Source organism: Eupeodes corollae, chromosome 1 (assembly GCF_945859685.1).
Source record: "Eupeodes corollae chromosome 1, idEupCoro1.1, whole genome shotgun sequence".
In the NCBI taxonomy this organism is placed as follows: domain Eukaryota; kingdom Metazoa; phylum Arthropoda; class Insecta; order Diptera; family Syrphidae; genus Eupeodes; species Eupeodes corollae.
In genome coordinates, this window is record NC_079147.1 from 152,626,441 (window position 1) to 152,639,557 (window position 13,117).

Below are 13,117 nucleotides of genomic sequence, written 5' to 3' on the forward strand. Positions count from 1 at the left end.
ATGCAGGATCCAAATGAAGATTCCGAATGGAATGATGTCTTTCGTGCAAAAGGTATCCTTCCACGCATGCCTGAAAATGCCACTGAGAATGGAACTGGTGGTGAGAAGCAGAAAAATATCGAAGACATGAACATGGACGAATCTGAAGACTCCCAAGACGAAAGTTTTCGCGAGGAATATCGTCACAAACGATTGGCATAGATGCGAGCATTCGCAGACAAGGCTCTTTTTGGTTCAGTGTGGGCAATTTTCGGACAAGATTACATCAACGAAGTGACCAAAGCTGGAGAAGGTATCTGGGTTGTGTTGCATTTGTACACAAATGGTGTGCCGCTCTGTTCAGTCATACACCACCATATGCAACAGTACCTGCGGCATCCCAAATTTAACAGAGGACCATCTGCCAACAGTGTTTATCTATTTTGAAGGCCAAATGAGAAAGCAATTCATTGGTGCCTTAGAGCTTCGTGGTTAAAAATTGACCACCGATGAATTGGAGTTCATGTTCGGTCAGTGTGGTTCAATTCCAACGGAAATCAAGGAAGATTCCAAGGAACAAACTCGTGACAAAATGCTCAGCGACCTGGAATCCGTTGATTTCTATTGATTTCGCAATTAGAAAGAAATATTGTTAGATTTTTAATATTTATTTTTGTGTTCGAATGGATTTTTATATATTCAAATGATAATAAAAAAGAAAATGGAACTATAGGTTCCACGAACAATTAAAAGCCGAATGCAAATTTTAATAGTGTTTTATTAACCCCGAGTCAGCCGAAAAAAAAATTAATGAAAAAATGCTTAAACATTTTAATAGGAAAAAAAAACATTGGAACTCACTTGGACGTGTTCTTTTAAGTTGTTTTGTTTTTTACTTAAAAGTGTGAATGCAAAGTTCTTACTCACACTTCAAGGATTCCAGAAAGGTATAAACCATTCCTGTAGGTACACTATTGTTCCAAGGACACGACCAAATGAATTCCAATGTTCTTAAAATTCTCTTAGTCTTAAAAATTACACTTCAAAACATTTGTTACTTTTTTTTGCCCAAATTTTGAGCTTAAAACAATTTTTTTCAAAAACTATGAAAATATGAAAAAAAATATAATAATAAGCATTAAACACGATCCTCTACACGTACTCTTCCCCAAAAAATGCAATAGCTAATGTCGCCGTAGCCACTAGGTGCCACCCCTAAAGAATTTCTCATCACTATTCCTTATTTTCGTGGTGAATTGACTTTAGAGGGTGGTGAATTGATGTTAGCAGTGGTGAATTGATGTTAGACCTAAGGGTGCGTGTAAGTAGACGTTTCAGCTTGTAGGCAAACCAGAATAACAGATTTGTTTCCGGTCTTTATATGGTGTGTCTATGTAGTTTACCCTCCTCAACTAACGAAGTTGCTTCCTCAATTTTGGAGCTTCGTTGAACGTTGTATTTGTTACATTTGGTCTCCATTGACCCATCACTTTCTGCTAAAGTTGAGAACTGTCGGATTTTGAAAAACTATTCATCCCTCATCATGGCAACAAATTTGAATGAGTTTACATTTTTTTTAGTAGACTTGATATGGTTATCGAGAATCGGTTTCGGTGTTTTAAACGCAAAAGAGGTCAAGCTAATTAGCCAAAAATCTTTTAAGTATTCATGGCCACGCATTTTGGGATAAAAACTACTTTAATTTGTCTCCAAGTTTCCTTACATAATTGAGATAAAGGAATCCTTGGAAGATGGTTTATAGCCATTTTACGAACGAACTCTAGGCTTGCTTTCAAATAGATTGAGTTGTTTGTTTTATATTTTGACAGTTGCATTACTCAGCAGAAAAATTTGCTCAAGTAGTTAATGTTTTACGCCATCTTCCATAACATTTGTTTGATCTTTTTATAAACGACTTTCCATCAATTTTATCTATATCTGAAGGTCTTATATTCGCAGACGATATCAAAATATTCAAGGTGATTAACAAAATAAGTGATTGTCTTACATTCCAACAAGACTTATATAACTGTTCTGTTCTGTGTTCTGTTTTAACTTTCTGTCGCAAATTGAATCCAATAATATTCGATTATATCATTGATGGTATTAAGTTACGTAGGGTTAGTGAATCAAAAGATCTAATATTGATTCACTAATGTAATATTTGATGAAAAACTATTTTTTGAATCCCATGTCAACTATATTGCTTCTAAATCAAACTCTATGCTTGGTTTTCTTAAACGAAATTCTTCCGAATTTAAGGATCCGTATACACTGAAAACGTTATACTGCTCAGTTGTTCGTCCATTGCTGGAATATAATTGCATTATTTGGAATCCAGACTCAAAAAAATTGATAGATAGGATTGAGAAAATTCAGAAAAATTTGTTAAGGTACACATTGAAGGCATTTCCAATGACCGGTAATAGTAACATGAATTATAGGAGTAGATGTTTAATGCTTGGAATGCAAACTCTTGAGTCGAGGCGTAGAATGTTGTGTTTTATTTGTTCGTGACATTTTCTGTAATTATATTGATTCTACAAATTTAATTTCTTTAATAAATATTTATGCACCAAGTAGAACTTTGAGAATGAGGCAGCTTATTTTTGAAATACCCCATTCTACAAATTATGGGCAGCGAGAGCCAATATCTCACTGTTGTAAAATATTTAATAATTTTTATTAAAAATTGAATTTGTTCTTAACTACTCGTAGATATCAGTTCAAGACACTTGTTTTAAATTTACTTCAAAATTCTGCTTAGCTTTATGTTGTTTACTTGTAATTTATTTTGAATAATCCACTTTCAAAAGTTTTATAAATAATAAAACGCTAAATTGTTTTTAATTATTATATTATTCTACTCATATTATATTATATTAAAATATTGTATATATTATATTAAGCTATAAAGAGAAATCTGTGGATTTACGATCGTAGAATGAAGTAAATAAATAAATAAATAAATAAATAAAGGCTGTCTCAGGATCCCGGCAAAAAGTAGTGCGTAGCATTGAAAAGACAATTCATTATAAAGAATTTACTCTTGCTACCTTCCCAGACGAGCAGAAGGTGCTTTCAATAACGTCCTTACTAAATCGATTCACGAAACATTTAATCACTTCGGGGTAGGGGTTTTTATTCAAGAATGTTTAACTTCTGTTCTGATGGTCAAATGGTAGACATGTGCATTCAAGAGGACACAAGCGCCACAGGTTATTCTCAAACCCAACCTCTGTCTATCAACTCCTAATCTCACGTCCCAGCGGTGAACATCGTGTGCCTAGTACCTCAAGATTGGGTTCTAACCCCAGTGGAAAGTTGTTGGGGGCATCAACCGAGAGAGGGGGAGATGTGTTTCCACTAAGGCAACTCTCCTTATCCACACCGCACCGGACTTATTTTCGAAATGAAATCAAAGGTGGTGTCTACAGTTCCAGTAAGGTTGAACTACTTAGTAACCACTGAACACCTTATAGGGCTTCTATGACTAATTTGGAGCCCAGGCTTATAAGGAGTGGTTCATCCGGCTCCCCGTCCTTGGAGTTATAGTAAGGATCTGACCCTCCAGGTTGGGAGTTGTGCCGTCAGGGTGACTTCCTGACCACGTAAAAAATACATTAGTTGCGAAGCAGCAACAAGCTTAGGATACGGACGGATTAACTGTTGACAACCCAAGCAAACGAAATAAGGACAACGAACTTCGGATCTGTACGTGGAATGTTATAGGTCCCTTAACAGACCACGTGCAGCCAAACAATTAGCGGAAGCCCTAAGCTGCTGCAATGCAGATAATTACCGCCATCCAAGAAGTGCGATGGGATGGACCGGGCAAACGCAAACTAAAAGACTGCTATGTATACTACGGCGACTGCTATCGAGAACAAAGACAGCGATTATTGGGTTGTGGATTTGTTGTTAAAACTGGAATAAGTCAAAAAGTTTCAACAGTTTGACCGAGCGTATCACGACAATCCGCATCAACGCTAAATTCGCCAACATAAGCCTAATATGAGCTCATGCCCTAACAATGGAGAAAGATGGAGACACCAAAGACATATTCTTCGTGTTCTTGGACAAGACTTTTGAGCAATGCCCTGACTATGACATTAAAATTGTCTTAGGAGATTTGAACGCCAATCTAGGAAAAGAAGACATCTTTGGTGGCACAATCGGGGGATACAACCTGCAAGACACCACCACAACGGATTCAGGCTGATCGATTATGCTGCGGGGCGAAACGTTCTGGTAGCTAGTACGTAGTTCACGCATCTTAATATCCACAAGAGGACATGGAAATCTCCTGATCAATCAACTGTCAACTAGATTGACCACATTGGTTTCGACGCACGACACTTTTCCAGTGTACAGGATGTCCGAATATTCCGAGGGGTCAAAATCGACTAGGACCACTACCTCCTTGTAGCCACGTACAGCTACGGATATCCCGATCCAAGCCATAACAAGGAAGTACTGTGAGAAGATTTGACGTTAGACGGCTACAATCGCCATGTCCTTTTCCAATCGAGTCTCTAATAACCACTTAAGAAGTTTTATGATGCCTGCATTTAGCATTGAAAACCAGTGGCAACGTTGCCTTGCAGCCATCAGAGATGACGCCTCTGAAGTGCTAGGCTTCACACGGCTACCACAGCGAAACCCCTGGTTTGACGACGAATGCCGGCAAGCGCACGCAGCGAAACAAGAATCATACAAAACGGCGCTGCACAGAAGGACCAGAGCTGCTCGCGAGCTCTACGAGCAGAAGAGGAGAGAGGAACACCGGCTTCTTAGATGGAAAAAAAGAGAGCATGAGAAGCGCGCGATCGAGTAGGTAGAGGGATGTCACAACAGGAATGAGGTTCGTAAATTTTACCAAAAGGTAAAAAAACCTCCCAAGGGTACCAGCCACGAACCGAAGCCTGTAGAGAGCATGCACCAACTCATCTGCAAAATATGGTCGGAAGAGAGCATGCCCGATGAGTGGAATCTCAGCATAGTGTGCCCGATACATAAGAAAGAAGACCCTCTAAACTGCGCCAACTACAGAGGCATCAGTCTCCTTAACATTGCGTATAAGATCCTCTCTGTCGTATTATGGGAACGTCTGAATCCATTTGTCAACAACCTGATTGGTCCTTATCAGTGTGGCTTCAGACCATGAAAGTCCACTATAGACGAAATATTCACACTACGGAATATCTTGGAAAAAACTCAGGAACTTCAAATCGATACCCACCATATCTTTATCGAATTTAAAGCCGCGTATGATAGCATTTATAGGGAGGAGCTCTACAGAGCAATGTCTAATTTTGGCATCCCCTTCAAACTTATCCCTTTGTGCAGAATGACGATGGAGAATGCACGCTGCTCTATCAAGGTCGGAAAAGATCTTACCGATGCATTTGATGTCAAAAAAGGTTTTAGACAAGGAATGCACTGTCATGCGACTTCTTCAACAACGTTCTGGAAAGAATTGTGCAAAACTCAACCGTCAACACTAGAGGCACAATTTTCCAAGGGTCCATCCAATTACTCGGATACGCAGATGATATTGACATAATTGGAAGATCAAAGCGTGATGCCAGTGGAGCGTTTTTGAGTATTGCGACGGAAGTGGAGAAGATGGATTGGTGGTCAATGAGGGCAAGATCAAGTATATGCTGTCATCAAAAAAGGACATTGAACAACGACGTCTTGGACAAAACGTCACTATGGACAGCTATAATTTCCAGGTAGTTGAGGACTGTGTCTACCTAGGCACAGCTATAAATTCAGACAACGACACCAACGCTGAAATAAGACGAAGAATAACTCTTGCAAGTCGCTGCTTCTTTGGACTTAGAAGGCAATTGAGAAGAAAATTCCTCTCTCGAGCATCTAAAATCACCATCTATAAGACACTCATCATCCCAGTTATTATTTATGGCGCTGAGGATTGAACTCTGCTAAAGAAAGATGAGAACGTCTTAGGATGCTTCGAGAGAAAAATACTTCGGGTGATTTTCGGTCCCGTACGCATAGATGGAGAATGAAGGAGAAGTTATAACGACGAACTGCACGGGCTGTACAGCGACACTGACCTAGTTAGCAGAATTAAATTCCAACGGCTTAGATGGCTGGGTCATGTAGAGCGGATGGACATCAACGCTCCAATCCGGAAGGTCTTTTAATCCAATCCCTAGGGACGGAGCAGTAGAAGAAGACCGCAACTCAGGTGGCGCACTCAGGTGGGTGAAGACCTCAACCAACTTGGCGTGCGAAACTGGAGACATCTAGTTAGGGAACGAGCTGGCTGGAGACGCATGTTGGTTGGGGCCCAGGTCCACCCCGGACTGTAGCGCCACCTTAAGTAAGAAAGAAAGTACAAGAAATTTTTGTTCATCGACCCAGAGCTATCGCCGTTGACAGCCTGGCCAGCTCCATTTTCGAAGAAGCACGTACCGATGACGCCTAAATATCAAAATCCACACCCTGTTTGTTTTTATTTAGATCGCGTGGGTTGGTTTCGCTCATCTACTTACCCATCCATCTAAATGGATCTCTTCCCTTAAGATCATTTTTGACCAAAATTGGAATCATTAACATTATGTTTGGTTGACTATATTAAAAGTTGTATTGTACACGCGGCCAAATGGCTTCACTTTGCAGTGTGCATAGTTGCCTTATTTTACAATAAGTTACAGAGCATCCTCATGCTGCTTAAGAATTTAAGACATTTCAAAAGAAGTTTAATCAAATTCGGCCATACAGCAATGAGAGAGCACTTGGTCTATACCTTGATACAAAACTCACCCGGAATGCCTACAAAATTTTAAGAAAACAATCCTTAGAGATAAGTTCAACAAGATCTAGAAAAGAGTGCTTATCGCCTGAAGATGCAATATTTGTAGTTGATTAAGTGCTTCCATAAATATTAAGGAAACAGTTTATCACACTTACTTACTTAAGGTGGCGCTACAGTCCTGCGTGAACTAGGGTCTCAGTTTATCACACAGCTTAACGATTATTGTTCGTTCAAGAAACTGTTTTATCCCAAAATATGGTGGATGGTTCGTCACTTCTTTTAATTTGAAAACGAAATGTCTTCAGATGAGTACTTGTCTTTGGTCTGTACCTATTCAATTAAGACTCTTGTCGGATGAAATGAAAATTAACAATTAATGAAATTAAATCAAACTGTATGTCAAATAACTTCAAATTAATATAATTTTTGATTTTCAAAATACAAATATTTTATTCAATATTTTTCCAAGACGAATCCCAAGCTTTAGTTCGTATCGTCAACTTATTTAGAAAATACAAACAGAAGAAAAAAAGAAATTTATAAATAGTATGAACTTTGAAAGAGTAGGTACATACCTATATAATATACTTTAAGGCAATTTATCTCAACGAGAACGCCAGAATTAACAGTCGTTCTAGGAAAACTACATCCTGGCATCAAAGTGATTTGTAGTTTCTAGATTTCATTTCTTTTGTTAGCAATGTAAGAGGCGCCATTGGTATTGTTAGGGTCTAAATAGCACTATGAAAGCCACCTCCAAAAAACAACACAGTCTCAGCTCTTAAACAACAATACACCAAGGAAACACAAGGGATCCTGTGCCTGTCTAGGCCGCCACCATTACCATCATCATCATCATCATTGCCACTATAGATAGACAAAAGCGACGCGACACGCCAAAAAAAAACTATACCTAGGTTACTATACTTGGAGCAAGGGCATCAGCTCAACCAGCATTTTATAGCAGACAAAAAAGCTTCAGCACAGCTGCTGTTCAATTCCTGAAGCTGATGTGCAGCTTCCCTAGCCCTCGTCTGGTGGTGTTTTGCTACAATATGGATGTGCTACTCGAAGGAAAGACAAATTATTCAGACGTTTTGTTTTGTTACAGCTCCTCTCTATCTCTACCTAAGTCTTCCCTTAACAGTCAGTCTTAGGTTATACTTTTATAGTCGAATGTTCTGGCTGGTACCTATGTTAGATTCTTTTGACGTCTTTCAGCTTTCGTTCGGTTTACCAGATATGAAACAGAAACACCACGTCTCTGTGTCTGTTGTTCCCGCTCGTTCAAACTGCTATTGTTGACTTAACACCACTATCATTGATAGGTATTTGTTCGCCTTGTGTCCTCCAAGAAGGCGACACAACACCAGACCATAGATTTCCAAGATGATCTTGACTAGATTATTCTTTTTTTTTAGTTTAATCGGAACGAGAATCGAGTTAGCAGCCTGCGCTTCTCATCTTTGGTGATGCGATGGTTTAACGGCGGCGGTGTGGCGTCCGTCGCAATGTTTTCGCATAGAGGTGAGAAGAATACAAAGAGTAAAAATCTAAGTAAAATCTAGTTTAGGCACAGAGATACAACACAGTTGCGGATTTGTTGGAAAAAAGTTACCATTTTGTTTTTCACATTTAATCTAAGTTCAAAGTGAGAGGTTTCACTACATTAAAACTTAGCTAACGATAATGGTAAGAAGGTTAAGCTGCATACTTACGTTGTCGGCCGTTGATTCCTGGTTGTTGCTCGACACCATCCAGTTATACATTCCAAGACTCCGAGCGTCCTAGTCTACGCCATTCCTTCAACAGTGGCATCCCCGATATCTTTCACCATAAATTGTACCGCAATTGTACCCTCTACACTGTACCAATTATAGAAGAACCAGTCTGCTTAACATCGCTAACAAAATCTTCTCTGTCCAAATAAGGCCACAGTCAACAACTTGATAGGTCCTTATCAATGTGGTCTTCGACCAGGAAAGTCCACAGCCGATCGTAACGGCAGATCCAGGAAAAAACCAAAGGACATCAAATCGACACCGATCATCTCTTCATTGATTTCAAGGCCGCATATGACAGCATCTACAGGGACAAACTGTGTAGACCCATGTCTAGTTTTGACATCCCTGCCAAACGGTCCGTTTGTGCATGCTGCTCCATAAAGGAAACAACTTAACTGAAATTTCGATGTCAAAAAGGTTTTCGACAAGGTGATGCGCGATTATTAAGGCAGAGTCGGCAAAATGGGTGTAAAGATTAATGAGGAAGAGCTCTCTCTCGAGCGAAAAAAGTCCCCATCCTGAGTATACGGTACAAAAGCATGGACTATGACAAAAGCGGATGAAAGCACCTTGGGGCGTTTTGAGAAGAAAGTTCTTCCAATGATCTACGGTCCCATTACGAAGGTGAGTGAAAGAGAAGATAGAATGACGGGCTGAAGAGCTGAACACAAAAAAAACTGTTTGGTGCGGTTTGCAAGCTGGCAGCGTTATTGGAACATATTTTTTCGTCGACCATAACGATCGTCGCGTAATTGTTAATGTCAAACGGAGTCGCACCATGATTACCTATTGTTTCTGACCCGCATTGAAGGTAGGATCTAGGACTTCAACAGGAAGGTGCAACAAGCTAACACCACACCTTATAATCGAGTTATTAAAAAGTAAGTTTGATGAGCGTGTTATCCTAAGAAATGGGTTAGTTGGTTGGCTGCCTTGTTGGTTCGATTTAAAGACTACGTTAAGTCATTGGTTTATGTTAACAATCGTACAAGATTCGAAGAGGTCAAACCCAAATTAAGTCTCTCAATCCACCTTTCCAATCATTGTAGCGTGTTCCAGGCGGAATTTTTGGCGACAAAAGAAATCTTGTCCTGGCTTAACCAAATCATGATATCAAATCAAAAAATCAAATGGGGTGGCGCAACAGTCCATTGTGAACCAGGGCCTAGTGACTTACAACTCTCAACCATTCCTGTGTGCGAGTACTGTTGTCAGGAATGGAAGGGACCTACAATTTTAGGCCGAATCCGAACGGCTAGTTTGAGAAAGCACTTTTTCATGACAAGAATTACTCTTGAAGGATTTGTCAATTCCTCGCAAGAGGCAGTACCCGCGAAAATTAATTTTTTTTTTTTTAAATTAAGGTGGCACAGGCAGGGAGAAAAAAATCATGATATCAACATCTGATTATTCCATATTTTCTCAGATAGTCAGACCGCTATCAAATCTCTGGACTTTGTCTCTACAAACTCTCTAAGAGGCCTTAACTGTCGATCATCTCTAATGGAGATTGCACAACAGTTTATTATTCACCTTGGCGGGATGCCGGGCTAATGCTTAACGCTATGAAGAAAGCAAACATTAGTTGGAATAACATCACCACGTCTCAGGCCCCCAAAAAAATCTAGCCTACACTAGATTTAAACCTCTCAAGGTACTTGCTATCTCTAAGCAGATGGCATATGAGCTCGATAAGCGGTCTCAATCATATTAACATAATAGGTTAGGTTAGGTTAGGTTATAGTGGCTGTCTAAGATGGAAAAGGACACACTTAGGCCAGTTTAATGGCCCATTGTGATACCACATTAATCTTGAGGCTTCCTCCTAAGCTTAATGGAACCAGCTTGAGTCCCTGAGAGGCTGATTATACCGATATGATTTAGATCGTTAAAGAAGAATTCTCCCAGGTAATTCTTGCGTTTTCGAGCTAGAGCAGGGCATGTGCAGAGAAGATGAAGAACCGTTTCTTCCTCTTCCTCGTCCATACAGCTTCTGCAAAAGTCATTTGAGAATACGCCTAGTCTCGTGGCGTGCTTTCTTATTAGACAGTGTCCGGTTATGACATCTATTATCGAGCTTATATGCGATCTGCTTAGAGAGAGCAAGCACCTTGAACGTTTTAAATCCAGTGTTGACCAGATATTTTTTGTGACTTGGCACGTGGTGATATAGTTCCACCTGGTGCCTGCACTCCTCACAGCGTCTTGCATTAGCAGCAGTTTACAAGTAGCGATTGGTATGCCAGTACTTGTCAAACGTGGTAGGATGGGTTGTACTGTACCGTTCCTGGCGAGTTCATCTGCCTTACAGTTACCTGGAATGTCTCTATGGCTCGGCACCCAGGAAAGGTGAATATTAAACTGTTGCGCCATCTCCATTAGAGATGATCGACAGTTATAGAGATTATGGACTGTTATAGAGTTTGTAGAGACAGAGTCCAGTGATTTGATAGCGGCCTGGCTATCAGAGAAAATACGGATATCAGATGTTGATACCACGTTTTCTTTGAGCCAGGAAAAGACTTCCTTTATCGCCAAAAGTTCCGCCTGGAACACGCTACAATGATTGGGAAGGCGGAATGAGAGACTTAATTTCAGTCGTTCAGAGTGCACATCTTCACCAACCCCTTCTTTTGTTTTTGTCCCATCTGTGTAAAAATGGATTGACTCATCCTCCAAGAATGTCCTATCCTCCAAAAAGATCTGGTAGGTATAGAAATCTGGAGGTTTCTGTCGAATTGTAGTTGGAGGATGGTGTAGTCTGTGTGCTTTGGAATTGATTCTAAGTACCTTAGAATTACGGAGTGACCAATGTTGTTGTTAGTCCACTGCGACGAAGCTTTGAGGCGAATAGCAGAGCTTGCAGCTATTTGTTTGCTAAATATGTCAAGAGGTGTAAGGTAGAGCAAGGTGTCCAGTGCCGCAGACGGGGTCGTGCGAAGCGATCCGCTTATACATAGGCAGGCTGAACGTTGGACTTTATTTAACTTATCCCTGTTTATACCTTTCTCTAAAGAAGTCCACCATACTGCCACACCGTACGTTAAAATCGGTCTGATTACCGATGTGTATAGCCAATGCGTGATTCTGGGTTGTAAACCCCATTTATTACCAATAGCTTTTTTGCAAGAAAAGAGAGCTTTTTTGACTCTTTCCTGTACGTTGCGTTTCCAATTAATTTTTTTGTCTAAGACAAGACCCAGGTATTTAGCCTCGTCTGAGAATTTTAATTGGATTTCTTTTATATAAGGAGGGTTGACAAATGGAATTTTGTATCTCCTCGAAAATAAGACCAGATCGGTTTTGTGTGGGTTAACACCCAGTTCACACCGATCAGCCTTAAGTATTAGTCTGTTCAAGGCATTTTGTAAGAGTTCTTTTAGGATATTAAGATGCTTTCCTGAATCTGCTATAGCAACGTCGTCCGCATAGGCTATTACTGTGAAACCCTCCGCATCCATACTAGTTAGGATTTCATTCACCACTAGGTTCCAGAGGAGAGGGAATAAAACACCACCTTGCGGTGTCCCTTTACTAGCGAATCGTCTGATAGAAGAGTTGCCCAGTTTTGAGTTAATTATTCTGCTAGTAAGCATTAAATGAATTAACTCCCGGTGCGAACTCTCTATATTTAGAGATGTCACTGCAGATGTGATTGCAGATGTGTCCACGTTTATAAAGGCAACTTCGATGTCAAGGAAAGCAACCATAGTGAACTCTTTATGATGGAGGGAATATTCGATTGTGCGTACTAAAGTCTGTAACGCTGTTTCCACCGATTTACCTTTACAATAGGCATGTTGAGACGAAGACAGAAGTCTTGTATCGATGCGTGCCCTTAAATGGATATCAATCAATCTTTCCAGGGTCTTAAGAAGGAATGATGATAGACTTATAGGTCGTAGATCTTTAGGATTGACTTGGGAGCATTTATCTGCTTAAGGTATAAAAACAACTTTAACTTCTCTCCATGCCTAGGGAACATTGACCAGGTAAAGACAGCTGGTAGTATTTTGTTTTTTGTAATTCGGATTAACATAATCAGTCTTAAACAATTCGTAAGGGACTTAAACTGGTTTCATTGAGCTTAGAAGAAAGGCTCCAAATTCACGTGGCATCACAACATTTAGTCTCAAATCCTAAAGCATTTTTATGTAGTAAATCCGGACATGGAAAAAAGTAGCAGTAACAGCAGCTCTAAAACGACATGGCCTAAATGTGCTGCTCTTGAGCTAGCCTTATACAAGCATGTGCTCTATAGCGTAGGCGTATAGGGTAAAATAATAACAACAAAAAAAACATACCCTAGCTAGCATAAACAATGCCTGGCTCCAGCCAAGACAGACTCCAGATGATACTGATGGTGATGGCTGAAATGCACAAAAAATATGCAAGATGATTTAATACACTGGAGCTTTGATTTATGCGGTGATGCTTGGCTGTGAAAAAATAGATTCAAACATACAGCTTGAGATGGAGATATGGCAATATGGAGATGCGCGTTATAGTTGCTGCAATACATACATACATATATAATGTAGGTACTAGGTATATAGCGAAGGTA

General features: G+C 40.0%; 1 pseudogene; it reads left to right on the forward strand.

The window, feature by feature from the left end:
• Positions 1 to 801, forward strand: LOC129942879 (viral IAP-associated factor homolog; annotated as a pseudogene).
• Positions 802 to 13,117: the final 12,316 nt, after the last annotated feature.